The following is a 15,477-nucleotide window of genomic DNA, read 5'->3' on the forward strand; positions in this document are numbered from 1 at the left end:
GCCTTGTCTTCAAGGAGGTTGGGGGAAATAGGCTGAGCCAAGCTGATAGGAGATCAAGATTGGAGGGTGATGTGAGGGAAGACAAAGTAAAAAGAGGCATTTTTGCAAGGCAGAGGACAGATACAGTTAAAACACAGCTTAGATTTTAGTAGAAACTTAACCCATGACGTTGAATGAAAATAGGAACTAATCCAAGGAAACTGATGTCAGCATTAGACTGTACCTAAAAAAATAAATAAATAAAAAATTAAAAATGTGATCCATTGGGTGACACCATGAATAATTGTTAAGTGACTACTTTTTGTGTCCAGTCATGCCCTGGGTATGACCCTCCTCACTTCCCCTTCTCAGAGCCTTCAGCAGCTCTCTACTGTCTCCTTAGGTTCCTTAGGTCTTCGATATGACCCTATTCTACCTTCTCAGCTCATTTTCCCTGAAATGCCTTTCCCACCTCCAACCTCAGTTACTTCTATTTAAAATGCCCTTTTCTCAGTATTTGTTCTTTTAAAAATTTACCCTCCTTCAGGGCTCAGAACTCCAGTTGAAAGCACCCTCTCACTTTGATACCTACAGTTCCCAGTCTCTACCACTTCGAGGAAAGTTTTGAGTTTACCCTGTATTAGAGCTGTGGGGGCACCTGGGTAGCTCAGTCAGTTAAGCAGCTGCCTTCAGCTCAGGTCATGATCCCAGGGTCCTGGGATTGAGCCCCGCATTGGGCTCCCTGCTTGGTGGGGAGCCTGCTTCTCTCTCTTGCCCCCTGCTTGTGCTCTCTCTCTCTGTGTCAAATAAATAAATAAAATATTTTTTAAAACTAATGAGCTGTGTATCTGTCTATACAGCTACTAAACGGTGAACCTCTTAAGGGGAAGGAACAAGTTTTATTCCTCTTAGTCTACAAACTTTGAAAATCATAGTGCTCAATAAATATTTGTTGAATTAAATTAAAATTTGAGTGTTTGACATCTTCATTTTTAAAGATTAAGCAGAAACTAAGCCAGCAGAAAAATTTCCACTTTCTCATATATGCTGCCAATGTCTTAATAACCTTGGCCTTTGTAGAACATTTTTTATTTTTGAAGTGCTTTATAAATAACCGCTAGTTAACCTTTCAGTAGCCCTGGCCTTGTTGTCTCAAGTAATAGGGCAATGATACCATACCCCTTAGGATAACACTGGAGAGACTCTCCATGAAGGAGTGAAGTTGGATGCTTTTCAGAGCACAGGGAAGCAAGAAACCAGCAAATTCCAAATGCAGTGGCCTGCCAGTCACCACAGAGGGGCTGAAGCAAAGATAAACACAATGAAAGCAAAGACTTTGTTTTCTGTTTCTCCTTTTTCTTTCTTACTATAGATGACATTGTGTTCCTATGTCTCCATGCTTATTTTTATAAATTCTAGAAAATAACTCAAGTTCTCTCTAGTCTAAAAGTCTATTTTTGCATGAATTAAGTCCCAAATCCCAAAGTATAAGTTACTATGTATGGTTGTGTTAGAGAGACAAACAGATCAAAATAACTTTATTAAACTCATGAAAGAGCATACTATCACAGACATAGCCAACTTGAAGCCAAACCATTATGTAAATATCTAGGTAAAAATCAGACATTTTAATTCTAGAGGGGAGGAGGGTAGGGGGATGGGTTAGCCTGGTGATGGGTATTAAAGAGGGCACGTATTGAATGGAGCACTGGGTATTATATGCAAACAATGAATCATGGAACACTACATCAAAAACCAATGATGTAATGTATGGTAATTAACATAACATAATAAAATAAAATTTAAAAAAACCAATTCTTCCTTTTAATACAAGGAACAATGCTTGTTCTCTCTACAATAACCATTAATTCATAAAAAATCAGATTCCACATAATTTTTCAGGAGCATATTTACTAACTAAACTAGAACACATGTGTACATAGATTTTAAGAGTTTGCCTACCTGAACAGAATCCTTCATATGTTCACAGTATTTCCAGGGCTTGTGTTCTGGCATCATCCACAGCTTTCCCTTGAGAGTCTCCATTCCCAAGCCTCAGTCACACTGTTGCCCAGAGTGGTCCTCTTGTGGCAGAAGAGTTTAAAGACTAGCTGCTGCATGGAGCTTTCTCCAGTATTCTCTCCAACAGAATTACTCACTCATTCCCCTAAGATAGCATAGAATCATGTTTAATAGAATTTACTTCAACATATTAGTCAAACATTTGCTATGTGCTAAGCACCATACATCCATTAAACATCTGTAATACTCTGCCTTATATTATAGTTAAATGTGTACACAGTGCTTCTAAGAAATTGTAGGCATCTTAAATATAGAACTGATATTATCACCAACACATTGTTTGAGGAACTTCATGTATACTAAAGCATTTATTATTTAAATTGGATAATATTTGAACACATTTTCCCATGGAAACGTTAAACCCAGTAGATATTCCCAGGTCAGGAAATAAGGTTGTATTAAGTTGGCTAAGGTGGGGAATCAAGCTTTCCCTTCAAAATTGTTTGTGATTTTCTAAATTCATTTTTAAAGAATGTCTGAATTTAGTGATAAACACATCATTCTTACAAGAAAATTGTGCAAAGAATTTTGGATAGTGATATCTAGACTCATGTATAGTACTACAAATTAGAAGAAACTTACATTTCCAACAACAGAAAATTATTTTTTAAATATAACAATAAATTTTGTTTTGTTCATACACTAGAACACTATAAAGTCATTAAAAATTGTGTTATAAAAATTAGCATATTGTGAAAAAATATTTACAATATATTATTAAGTGAAAAAAATATGAACACTTAATGAATTAGTCTCTCACCCTAATAGATCAGAGGTCATTTTTAATTACAATATTTTACAGGAAACCATCACTATAATCTGAATTTGTCTTAGGTACTGAGATCTCAAGACCAGCCTCAGGGTATGTGTGTGTGTATATGTGTGTGTATGTGTGAAGGGCCCAGATGAAAATAGCTTTTAATGCTTGATATGAGAATTGATTCATTAAGCCATTACTAACCAGGCTCCTGACAACATACAAGAAATGGTTTGTAGAAGAAGAGAAAGAAGGATGAGGGGCAGGAGGAGGGAGAGGGGGAGGGGGAGGGAGGGAAGGAAGGAAGGGAAGGGAAGGGAAGGGAAGGAAGGAAGGAAGGAAGGAAGGAAGGAGGAAGGAAATAAGGAAGGAAGATCTAAGAAGGTAGAAGGGAGGACTTGAAAAAGAAAAAAGCAGAAATAAATAAAATATAAAACAAAAAAGAGAAGGGTTTGCTTCAATGGTGCAGCTGGTTAAGCTCTGGCTCTTGGTTTTTAGCTCAGGTTGTGATCTTGGGGTCCTGAGAGTGAGCCCTGCATGGGGTCCACACTCTGTGTGGACTCTGCTTGGGATTCTCTCTCCCTCTGCCCCTAACCCCCACTCTCCCTCTCTTCCTCTCTCTCTCTCAAATAAATATGTAAGTCTTAAAAAAAAAAACAAAAAAACAAGAGGAATTTTAAAAACCAAAAATTGATTTTTTGAAAAGCTAATCGAGTCAATAAATCCCTGGCAAAAAGTGATCAAGACAAAAAAAGAGAGAAGACATAAATTGCCAATTTTAGGAACTGAAAGGACTTCACTTGAGATCTTGCAGATATTAAAAAGATAGATTAAATAAACAAATTTCTTTAAGAATCCAGTTAACCAAACTGACACAATAAAAAACAGAAAATCAAATGCATCTATATCTATTATAGGACTGTAGTCTGTAATTTAAAACATTTTCACGAGAAAACTCCAGGACCAGATGACCTCATTAGTGAATTCTTTCAAATGTATAACATCAATCTTATGCAAACTCTTCCAGGGTTTTAATAACAAAGTGTAATTCCTATGATGCCAGCATAACTTTGATATCAATACTTGGCAAGAATATTACAAGGAAAGAAAACTGCATTAAAATTTCTCCCACAACATGGGTGTGAAACACCTATAAAACACTAATAAATCAAATCTAATAATATATATAAATATCATAATCAAGTTGGATTTAATCCATGAATGTAAATTTTTAAAAATATATAAATTAATTAATGTAATTAATGACAAAATAAGGAGAAAAAACATGTAGATTATGTCAACAGAAAAAAATTTGATAGAAATTTGTAACTCATTATTTATATATATTATATACATTTATATACAATTTTATTAAACTGGTAATGAAAAGGAAATTTCTTAGTATGATGTGATTAATTACATAATCTAAAAAACAAAGACTACCCAGTAAATGTCCTGCTTAAAGTTGAAAGACTGTAAGTTTTATCCTCTGATAATGAGAATAAATAAGAATGTCTGCTACTATGACTTTATTCAACAATATGATAGAAGTCCTCAGTATTGTTCTAATAACAAACAATAAGAAAAGTTATAAAGACTAGAAAGGAAGAAGTACAACTGTCAATATTCATAGATGCTAGTGTACACAGAAAAATTGAAAAGATCTATGATAAACTACTAGACTCAATAAATTAAATTATTAAGGTAACTAGCTGTAAGGACAACATAAAAATTGTTATTCTATGTAGTAGACAAAAGCATAATTAGAAAATTAACTTTTAAAAAACCAATTTACAACATCAAAAACATCAGCCACCTAGGACTTAATTTGAGATATATATAAAACCACTACAGAAAAAAAAAAAAACAGATTTTATAAAATCAAAATAAATGGAGTGATATACCACTCAAGGATTGAAACACTCAATATTTTTAAGATACTAATTTCTTCAAATATCTCTATAGACTCAATGCAATCCCATTCAAATTTCAGCAGGAATTTTGGTGGAAAGTGACAAACTGATTCTAAAATTTTTATGGAAATTCAAAGGGGCAAGGATAGAGAAAACAATCTTGAGGAAAAATAAAATTAAAGGACTTCTACTATGAAACATTAAGACATTACAATACCAAATATTAAGATATTATAAAGCTATAGTAATTAAACAATGTGATATAATGATAAACAAATAGACCACTGGAAGAAAATAAAGAGTTTAGAAACATTTAGTCATGACCTAATTTTCAATGAAGATGAACTGCTATAGAGTAGAAAAAAGAAGAAATTTTCAATAAATGGTACTGAAACAATTGAAAATCCACATGGGAAAAATAAATAAATCCTAACTCCGCCTCCACCACACACAAACATGAATCTCAGATGGATCATAGATCAAAACAGGAAAGATAAAACAATAAAGCTGTTAGGTAAAAAATACAAAAAAAGACTTTACAACCTTGGAAGGCAAAGATTGCTTAAACAAAAAGGAAAATGCAATAACCAAAAAAGGTAAAAAATGATAATTCAGACTTCATTAAAAAGCACATCAGGGGGACGGAGCAAGACCTGGATTTCTTCTCCTCTCAGGAATTCAGCTGGAGAGTGATCAAACCATTCTGAATACCTACAAACCCAACAGGAGATCGAAGAAAAGAAGAGCAACAACTCTCTCATCAGAAAAGCGACCACTTTCTGGAAGGTAGGACGTGCGGAGAAGTGAATCCGCGGTGATAATCGGGAGGATAGACGGCGGGGGAGGGGCCTCCGTCTGCCACTTCTGGCAAGTGATAGAACCACGGAGCACAAAATCGGAACTTTTAAAAGTCTGCTCCGCCGAGGGACGTCACTCTGGTGGCTAAGCGGGGGGTGGAACCCTCCGGGACAGTGTGGTCTCAGGACCCTCGGGGTCACAGAAAGACCGGGGGTGCCTGAGTGCGGCAGAGCTCCCAGGTATCGGAGCGGGGAAGCCGGCTGCAGAGGCGGAGCCCAGGCGCGGGCTCTCAGCTCGGGGTGGCCATAAACCGGGATCCGCGGCACAGTCGGGCCCCTGCTCCTCCAGCAGGGACCCAACAAGCGGCAGATCCGGGGAGACTCCCCTTCCTCCCCGGGAGGAGCCGCGCAGGAGTGCACCACAGGGATCTGCTGGGTTTGGAGACTCCAGCCGGGGTCGGGCGCTGGAGATAGAAACGCGCGGTCACAGGCTGGGTGAGCACGGAGTGCGGCCAGAGAGCGGGGAGACGGGAGTGACTGATGGCTTTTCTCTGGGGCTCACTGAGGAGCGGGGCCCGAGTTCTCAGCTCCTCCGGGGCGGAGATTGGGAGGCCGCCATTTTCACTCTCCGCCTCCAAAGCTGTACGGAAAGCTCGCAGGGAACAAAAGCCCCGGAGAGCAAACCCGAGCAGATTACTTAGCCCGGAGAAGGCAAGGGCGGGGCAATTCCACCTCCGGCAAAGACATTTGGAAACCACGGCAACAGGCCCCTCCCCAGAAGATCAGCGAGAACAGCCAGCCAAGACCAAGTTTACCGATCAATGAGAACGGCAGAACTCCAGCGCTAGGGGAATACTGCACATAGAATTCATGGCTTTTTTACCATGATTCTTTAGTCTTTCAAAGTTAATTTTTTTTTAACTGTCTTTTTTTCTTTTTTTTCTTCTTGAATTTTTCTTTTTCCCTTTTTCAACCAACGCCTTATCAATCCCTTTTTTTAAAAAAAACATTTTTATTTTTCATTTTTAGAGTCGTATTCTATCCCTTCATAGTAGTTACCCATATTTTTGGCTTATATATATAAGTTGTTCTCTCTTTAAAATTTTAAGAGAGTTTCTTCTAACAGATTAAAATATACCCTAAATCTCTAGTATATGGTGTTTTCTATTCCCCTGCCTGATCACATCCTCTCCCATTTTTTTTCTTTTTTCTTTTTTTAAATCCTCTTCTTTCTTTTTTCAAACAACTTCTTATCAATTCCTTTTATAAAATTTTTTATAATTTCCATCTTTACAGTTATATTCCATCCCTTCATCATATCAACCCTTATTTTTGTACATATATACGTTTTTCTTTCTTTAAAATTTTGGGAGGCACTTTCTTCTAAAAGACCAAAATACACCCCAAATCTAGTGTGTGGCACTGATCTATATACCAGCCTGATCATATTTAATCACATTCTGGTTTTTTTGTTGTTGTTGTTGTTTTGTTTTGTTTGTCTTTGTTTTTACCTTTATCTTTTTCTTTTTTTTTTTTTCTTTTTCTTTTTTCTCTCTTTCCCTTTCTTTTCCCACTGCTTCAGGTCTTTTCTGATTTGTTTAGAGTATATTTTCTGGGGACGTTGTTACTCTGCTAGCATTTTGTTCTCTCATTAATCTATTCTCCTCTGCACAAAATGACAAGACGGAAAAAAACACCTCAACAAAAAGAACAAGAGGTAGTACCGACTGCCAGGGACCTACTCAATACGGACATTAGTACGATGTCAGATCTAGAGTTCAGAATCATCACTTTAAAGATACTAGCTGGGCTTGAAAAAAAATATGGAAGTTATTAGAGAAACCCTTTCTGGAGAAGTAAAAGAACTAAAATCCAACCAAGTAGAAATCAAAAAGGCTATTAATGAGGTGCAATCAAAAATGGGGGCGCTAACTGCTACAATAAATGAGGCAGAAGAGAGAATCAGTAATATAGACGATGAAATGATGGAAAATAAAGAAGCTGAGAAAAAGAGAGATAAACAACTACTGGATCACGAGGGCAGAATTCGAGAGATAAGCGATACCATAAGATGAAACAACATTAGAATAATTGGGATCCCAGAAGAAGAAGAAAGAGAGAGAGGGGCAGAAGGTATAATGGAGCAAATTATAGCAGAGAACTTCCCTAATTTGGGGAAGGAAACAGGCATGAAAATCCAGGAAGCACAGAGAACCCCTCTCAAATCAATAAAAATAGGTCAACACCCCGACATCTAATAGTAAAACTTACGAGTCTCAGAGACAAAGAGAAAATCCTGAAAGCAGCTCGGGAGAAGAGATATGTAACCTACAAGGGTAGAAACATTAGATTGGCAACAGACCTATCCACAGAGACCTGGCAGGCCAGAAAGGACTGGCAGGATATATTCAGAGCACTAAATGAGAAAAATATGCAGCCAAGAATACTATAGCCAGCTAGGCTGTCATTGAAAATTGAAGGAGAGATAAAAAGCTTCCAGGACAAACAAAAACTAAAGGAATTTGCAAACACAAAACCAGCCCTACAGAAAATCTTGAAAGGGGTCCTCTAAGCAAAGAGAGAGCCTAAAAGCAACATAGACCAGAAAGGAACACAGACAATATACAGTAACAGTCACCTTACAGGCAATACAATGGCAGTAAATTCCTATCTTTCAATAGTTACCCTGAATGTAAATGGGCTAAATGCCCCAATCAAAAGACACAGGATAAAAAAACAAGATCCATCGATATGCTGTCTGCAAGAGACTCATTTTAGACCCAAAGACACCCCCAGATTGAAAGTGAGGGGGTGGAAAACCATTTACCATGCTAATGGACACCAAAAGAAAGCTGGGGTGGCAATCCTTATATCAGACAAATTAGATTTTAAACCAAAGACTGTAATAAGAGATGAGGAAGGACATTATATCCTACTTAAAGGATCTATCCAACAAGAAGATCTAACAATTGTAAATATCTATGCCCCTAACAGAGGAGCAGCCAATTATATAAGGCAATTAATAACAAAAGCAAAGAAACACATCAACAACAATACAATAATAGTGGGGGACTTTAACACCCCCCTCACTGAAATGGACAGATCGTCTAAGCAAAAGATCAACAAGGAAATAAAGACTTTAAATGACACACTGCACCAAATGGACTTCACAGACATATTCAGAACATTCCACCCCAAAGCAACGGAATACACATTCTTCTCTAGTGCCCATGGAACATTCTCCAGAATACATCACATCCTAGGTCATAAATCAGGTCTCAACCGGTACCAAAAGATTGGGATCATTCCCTGCCTATTTTCAGACCACAATGCTTTGAAACTAGAACTCAATCACAAGAGGAAAGTCAGAAAGAACTCAAATACATGGAGGCTAAAGAGCATCCTACTGAAGAATGAATGGGTCAACCAGGAAATTAAAGAAGAATTAAAAAAATACATGGAAACCAATGAAAATGAAAACACAACTATTCAAAATCTTTGGGATGCAGCAAAGGCAGTCCTAAGAGGAAAGTATATAGCAATACAAGCCTTTCTCAAGAAACAAGAAAGGTCTCAAGTACACAACCTAACCCTACACCTAAAGGAGCTGGAGAAAGAACAGCAAATAAAGCCTAAACCCAGCAGGAGAAGAGAAATCATAAAGATCAGAGCCGAAATCAATGAAATAGAAACTAAAAGAACAGTAGAACAGATCAACGAAACTAGGAGCTGGTTCTTTGAAAGAATTAACAAGATTGATAAACCCCTGGCCAGACTTATCAAAAAGAGAAGAGAAATGACCCAAATCAACAAAATCATGAATGAAAGAGGAGAGATCACAACCAACACCAAAGAAATACAAACAATTATAAGAACATATTATGAGCAACTCTATGCCAGCAAATTAGATAACCTGGAAGAAATGGAGGCATTCCTAGAGATGTATCAACTACCAAAACTGAACCAGGATGAAAGAGAAAACCTGAACAGTCCTATAACCACTAAGGAAATTGAAGCAGTCATCAAAAATCTCCCAAAAAACAAAAGCCCAGGGCCAGATGGCTTCCCAGGGGAATTCTACCAAACATTTCAAGAAGAATTAATACCTATTCTTCTGAAACTGTTCCAAAAAATAGAAATGGAAGGAAAACTTCCAAACTCATTTTATGAGGCCAGCATTACCTTGATCCCAAAACCAGACAAAGACCCCATCAAAAAGGAGAATTACAGACCAATATCCCTGATGAACATGGATGCAAAAATTCTCACCAAAATACTAGCCAATAGGATCCAACAGTACATTAAAAGGATTATTCACCATGACCAAGTGGGATTTATCCCTGGGCTGCAAGGTTGGTTCAACATCTGCAAATCAATCAATGTGATACAATACATTAACAAAAGAAAGAACAAGAGTCATATGATCCTCTCAATAGATGCAGAAAAAGCATTTGACAAAGTACAGCATCCTTTCTTGATCAAAACTCTTCAGAGTATAGGGATCGAGGGTACATACCTCAATATCATAAAAGCCATCTACAGCGAATATCATTCTCAATGGGGAAAAACTGAGAGCTTTCCCCCTAAGGTCAGGAACGCAGCAGGGATGTCCACTATCACCACTGCTATTCAACATAGTATTGGAAGTCCTAGCCACAGCAATCAGACAACAAAAAGAAATCAAAGGCATCCAAATTGGCAAAGAAGAAGTCAAACTCTCACTCTTTGCAGATGATATGATACTTTATGTGGAAAACCCAAAAGACTCCACCCCAAAACTGCTAGCACTCATACAGGAATTCAGTAAAGTGGCAGGATATAAAATCAATGCACAGAAGTCAGTGGCATTCCTATACACCAACAACAAGACAGAAGAAAGAGAAATTAAGGAGTCGATCCCATTTACAATTGCACCCAAAACCATAAGATACCTAGGAATAAATCTAACCAAAGAGACGAAGGATCTGGACTCAGAAAACTATAAAACACTCATGAAAGAAATTGAGGAAGACACAAAGAAATGGAAAAACGTTCCATGCTCATGGATTGGAAGAACAAATATTGTGAAGATGTCAATGCTACCTAGAGCAATCTACACATTCAATGCAATCCCCATCAAAATACCATCCACTTTTTTCAAAGAAATGGAACAAATAATCCTAAAATTTGTATGGAACCAGAAAAGACCCCGCATAGCCAGAGGAATGTTGAAAAAGAAAAGCAAAGCTGGCGGCATCACAATTCCGGACTTCCAGCTCTATTACAAAGCTGTCATCATCAAGACAGCATGGTACTGGCACAAAAACAGACACATAGATCAATGGAACAGAATAGAGAGCCCAGAAATGGACCCTCAACTCTATGGTCAACTCATCTTTGACAAAGCAGGAAAGAATGTTCAATGGAACAAAGACAGTCTCTTCAACAAATGGTGTTGGGAAAATTGGATAGCCACATGCAGAAGAATGAAACTGGACCATTTCCTTACACCACACACAAAAATAGACTCAAAGTGGTTGAAAGATCTCAATGTGAGACAGGAGTCCATCAAAATCCTAAAGGAGAACACAGGCAGCAACCTCTTTGACCTCAGCCGAAGCAACTTCTTCCTAGAAACATCGCCAAAGGCAAGGGAAGCAAGGGCAAAAATGAACTCTTGGGACTTCATCAAGATAAAAAGCTTTTGCAAAGCAAAAGAAACAGTCAACAAAACCAAAAGACAACCGACAGAATGGGAGAAGATATTTGCAAATGACATATCAGATAAAGGGCTAGTATCCAAAATCTATAAAGAACTCATCAAACTCAACACCCAAAGAACAAAGAATCCAATCAAGAAATGGGCAGAAGACATGAACAGACATTTTTCCAAAGAAGATATCCAAATGGCCAACAGACACATGAAAAAGTGCTCAATATCGCTTGGCATCAGGGAAATCCAAATCAAAACCTCAATGAGATACCACCTCACACCAGTCAGAATGGCTAAAATTAACAAGTCAGGAAACGACAGATGCTGGCGGGGATGCGGAGAAAGGGGAACCCTCCTACACTGTTGGTGGGAATGCAAGCTGGTGCAGCCACTCTGGAAAACTGTATGGAGGTTCCTCAAAAAGTTGAAAATAGAGCTACTATATGATCCAGCAATTGCACTACTGGGTATTTACCCCAAAGATACAAAAGTAGGGATCCGAAGGGGTACGTGCACCCCAATGTTTATAGCAGCAATGTCCACAATAGCCAAACTGTGGAAAGAGCCAAGATGTCCATCGACAGATGAATGGCTAAAGAAGAGGTGGTATATATATATACAATGGAATATTATGCAGCCATTAAATGGAATGAGATCTTGCCATTTGCAACGACGTGGATGGAACTGGAGGGTATTATGTTGAATGAAATAAGTCAAACAGAGAAAGACAGGTATCATATGATCTCACTGATATGAGGAATTCTTAATTGTAGGAAACAAACTGAGGGTTGCTGGAGTGGGGGGTGGGGTGGGAGGGATGGGGTGACTGGGTGATAGACACTGGGGAGGGTATGTGCTCTGGTAAGCGCTGTGAATTGTGCAAGACTGTTGAATCTCAGATCTGTACCTCTGAAACAAATAATGCAATATATGTTAAGAAAAAAAAAAGAAGAAGAAGAAGGTAGCGGGAGGGGAAGAATGAAGTGGGGGAAATCGCAGAGGTAGACGAACCATGAGAGACGATGGACTCTGAAAAACAAACAGGGTTCTAGAGGGGAGGGGAGTGGGAGGATGGGTTAGCCTGGTGGTGGGTATGGAGGAGGGCACATTCTGCATGGAGCACTCGGTGTTATGCACAAACAATGAATCATGGAACACTTCATCTAAAACTAATGATGTAATGTATGGGGATTAACATAAGAACAAAAAAAAAAAGCACATCAATTCATCAAAAGACATCATTAAGAATATAAAATTCAAGCCAAAGTTCCAACATGTAAAGAACTTGGAAGTCATCATCTTCATCCTTCAACAAACAAATGTGAACAAACTGAATATAAACAAATTTGCATAATCCATTGGAGAAATCTGGGGAAACAGGTACATGCAGAGTAATATGGCAACTGAGGTCAGCTTACTTAGATCAGAAGTCACCAAAGCCACAAACTTGTAGGACCACTTAAATGGTGATTTGGACAAACTGATGTAGAGTATGAGAAAACAATCTAAGTGTATTACACATTTATGAAACAACCTCACTGATGGAGATGGGTGTTCAACTAAGTAACTCTGGAATGAGTGAAGTCTTTAACAGTAAAGGCAAAAGAAACTGTATTCTATTTGATAAAGTTGTATCCCTCAGGTGTAATGCGTTAACAATTCTGGAACCACTATACATGTATACTGAAATTGAACAATTAAGTGGTAGATGGTGGGAGCCAGATTTTTCAGTTAGACTGGAAGGTTATTGATAAGCAAGCAAAAGAAGCTAGGTCCATGAGGTATGGATTAGAGTCTGCATATGAATTCACTCAGACAAACGTAAATTCATCGGTGTAAACTAACATAGATACAAATGTTTACATGTAGAAAGATGTATAGATACATGTGCATGCACAGGTTAGCATATACACATACATTACCTTGCTCTATCAGCTGAGAAGGCCTGGAAGCAATGATATTCCAGTAGTGATGAGCCCACCTAGTACCCAGATCTTGGTTTCTTTATCATTCTCCAGTAAAAGGAATCAGAGCTCCTTGAAGAAATGGCTGATTCAAGGACTTCAACAGGAATTTGATGAGACTAGAACATCTTTGTAGTGCCAGAAAGAAAGTGTTAAAAAAAAAAGCCCACAATATTGGGGGTCCATTAAAGGGCACAGAAGCCACTGAAAAAGCTCCTAATAGGCAAAGCTGGAATAATTTGAACAACAAAATAAAATAGCATTGGATTATAATTCAAAATATAAAATAAATATTTTTGAGTTCATATTGATATAAATTGATTGAGTAAATTAATAAATTGTGGAGAAGAGATAAATCTTCTATGCAAAATATTTCCAAATAATTTATATAGATCTCTGCCCTCAAGGATGGGGAGCATAACAGCATAACTCTCCACTCCTGAAGTGTGGGCTGAGGATAGAGACTTCCTACTAAAGGATCCAGTATATAAATGGAGAAAAAACTTTTTGGAAGAGAAATCTGACAAACACTACCTCAACAAGGTGAGCAGGGTTAACATCTGCAGCAACAAATCATGTTGATAGTATGTATTCTTGATATGATGTGATGAAAATGACACTTTTCCTCTGTGGTCTTCCTCCCAAAAGCCCATGATGCCAGTTTAATCATGAGAAAAACATCAAATTCTGATAGAAGAACATTCTACAATATACCTCACTAGTACCCTTCAAAACTCTCAAGGCCATCAAAAACAATGAAAAAATCTAATAAACTATCACAACCAAGAGGAGGTTAAGAAGACATGACACTTAAATGTAACATGACAACTTAGATAGGATCCTAAAACAAAAAAAATAGTTAAAAACTAAGAAAATATGAATAAAATATGAATTTTAGTTGATATTAATGTATCAATATTGATTCATTAGCTATAACAAATACACCATACTAATGTAGAATGTTAATAATAGAGGAAAGTGGGTATAGTGTATATGGGAATGCTGTGTACTATCTGTGATTTTTCTGTAAGCTTAAAACTGTTCTAAAAGTTTATCTTTAAGGGCACCTGTGTGGCTCAGTCATTAAGCATCTGCCTTTGGCTCAGGTCATGATCCCAGGGTCCTGGGATCGAGCCCTGTATCACGCTCCCTGCTCCACGGGAAGCCTGCTTCTCTCACTCCCCCTGCTTGTGTTCCCTCTCTTGCTGTGTCTCTCTCTGTCAAATAAATAAAATCTTTTTAAAAAATAAAAAAATAAAAGTTTATCTTTAAAATAATTTGCAACCCAGAATAGGGGCAAATATTTGGAATACCTATATCCAAGAAAGGACTCATATATAGAAAACATAAAGAACAGATTTGTCCAGAATGTATATAAAAAAAGACAACCTGATAAGGAAAAAAGTCAAGTGTATGACTAGGTATTTTACAAAATAAGATGATAAAAATGGCCAATAAGCATATAAAAATGTGCTTGACATCATTAGTCATCAAGAGAAAGTAAATTAAAACTCTAAGAAACCATCTCTCACCCACCTAAATTGTTATAATTTTAAAGACTTACAGTACTGGGTGTTGGTGGGATGGGTATCAACTGGAGGTCATAATTATTGCTGTTAGGAAGGTAAATTAGTACAACTACTTCAGAAAATTAATTGTTATCTATTAAAGCTGAATGTACTTATATCCTAGGCTGAGAATATTCACAACATCCTCAAACTAGAAACAAACCAAATGCCATAAACAAATAGAACGGATAAATAAATGCTGGTGTATTCATATAATGGGATATTTTACAATGAAAAGGGATATTTTATTGCTATATAAACAATATGGATGAATCTCATAGAAATCAACAAAATGAGCCAGGTACAGAAGAGTACCTACTATATGATATCATCTACATAAAGTTCAAAAACTAGGCAAAAAGAATCTGTGGCAATAGAAGTCAGATAAGTGTCATCTGAAGGAGGAGGTAAATTACTTAAGAGGAACATGAGAGAGCTTCTGGGATAATGGCAATACTCTCCCTTGGTTTGGGTAATGACTGCACATGTATATTCACTTTGGAAAAATTAATGATATATATTAGATTTCTGTGTATGCATGTCATATTTCAATAAAATAATTTACAGAAGTGACTACACTGAGATATCATATTTTATCATCACTTTGTCAAAAATTCAAAAGTTTGACAATGTACTATGTTGGTGAGGATGTGAAGAAAGGGGCCTTCCAAGCAGTGTTTGTGGAAATGCTAAATATCACAACCCATATGGAGAATTTGACACTG

At 37.3% G+C, this 15,477-nt stretch overlaps 1 long non-coding RNA gene across 1 annotated transcript in view; it reads right to left on the reverse strand.

Moving 5' to 3' along the window:
- The window catches only part of LOC129045514 (uncharacterized), a 206,067-nt gene extending 190,821 nt beyond the window's left edge, over positions 1-15,246 (reverse strand). Inside the window, exons 1-2 of the long non-coding RNA XR_010413667.1 lie at positions 13,143-15,246; positions 1,942-2,146 (exon numbers count right to left, since the gene is read on the reverse strand). This is a non-coding gene — a long non-coding RNA (uncharacterized LOC129045514). The remainder of the gene's footprint in view (positions 1-1,941; positions 2,147-13,142) is intronic.
- Positions 15,247-15,477: the final 231 nt, after the last annotated feature.

This window comes from Mirounga angustirostris, unplaced genomic scaffold (genome assembly GCF_029215605.1).
Source record: "Mirounga angustirostris isolate CCGP_5_RB_7025 unplaced genomic scaffold, mMirAng1.0.hap1 SCAF_8, whole genome shotgun sequence".
NCBI classification, from domain to species: Eukaryota; Metazoa; Chordata; class Mammalia; order Carnivora; family Phocidae; genus Mirounga; species Mirounga angustirostris.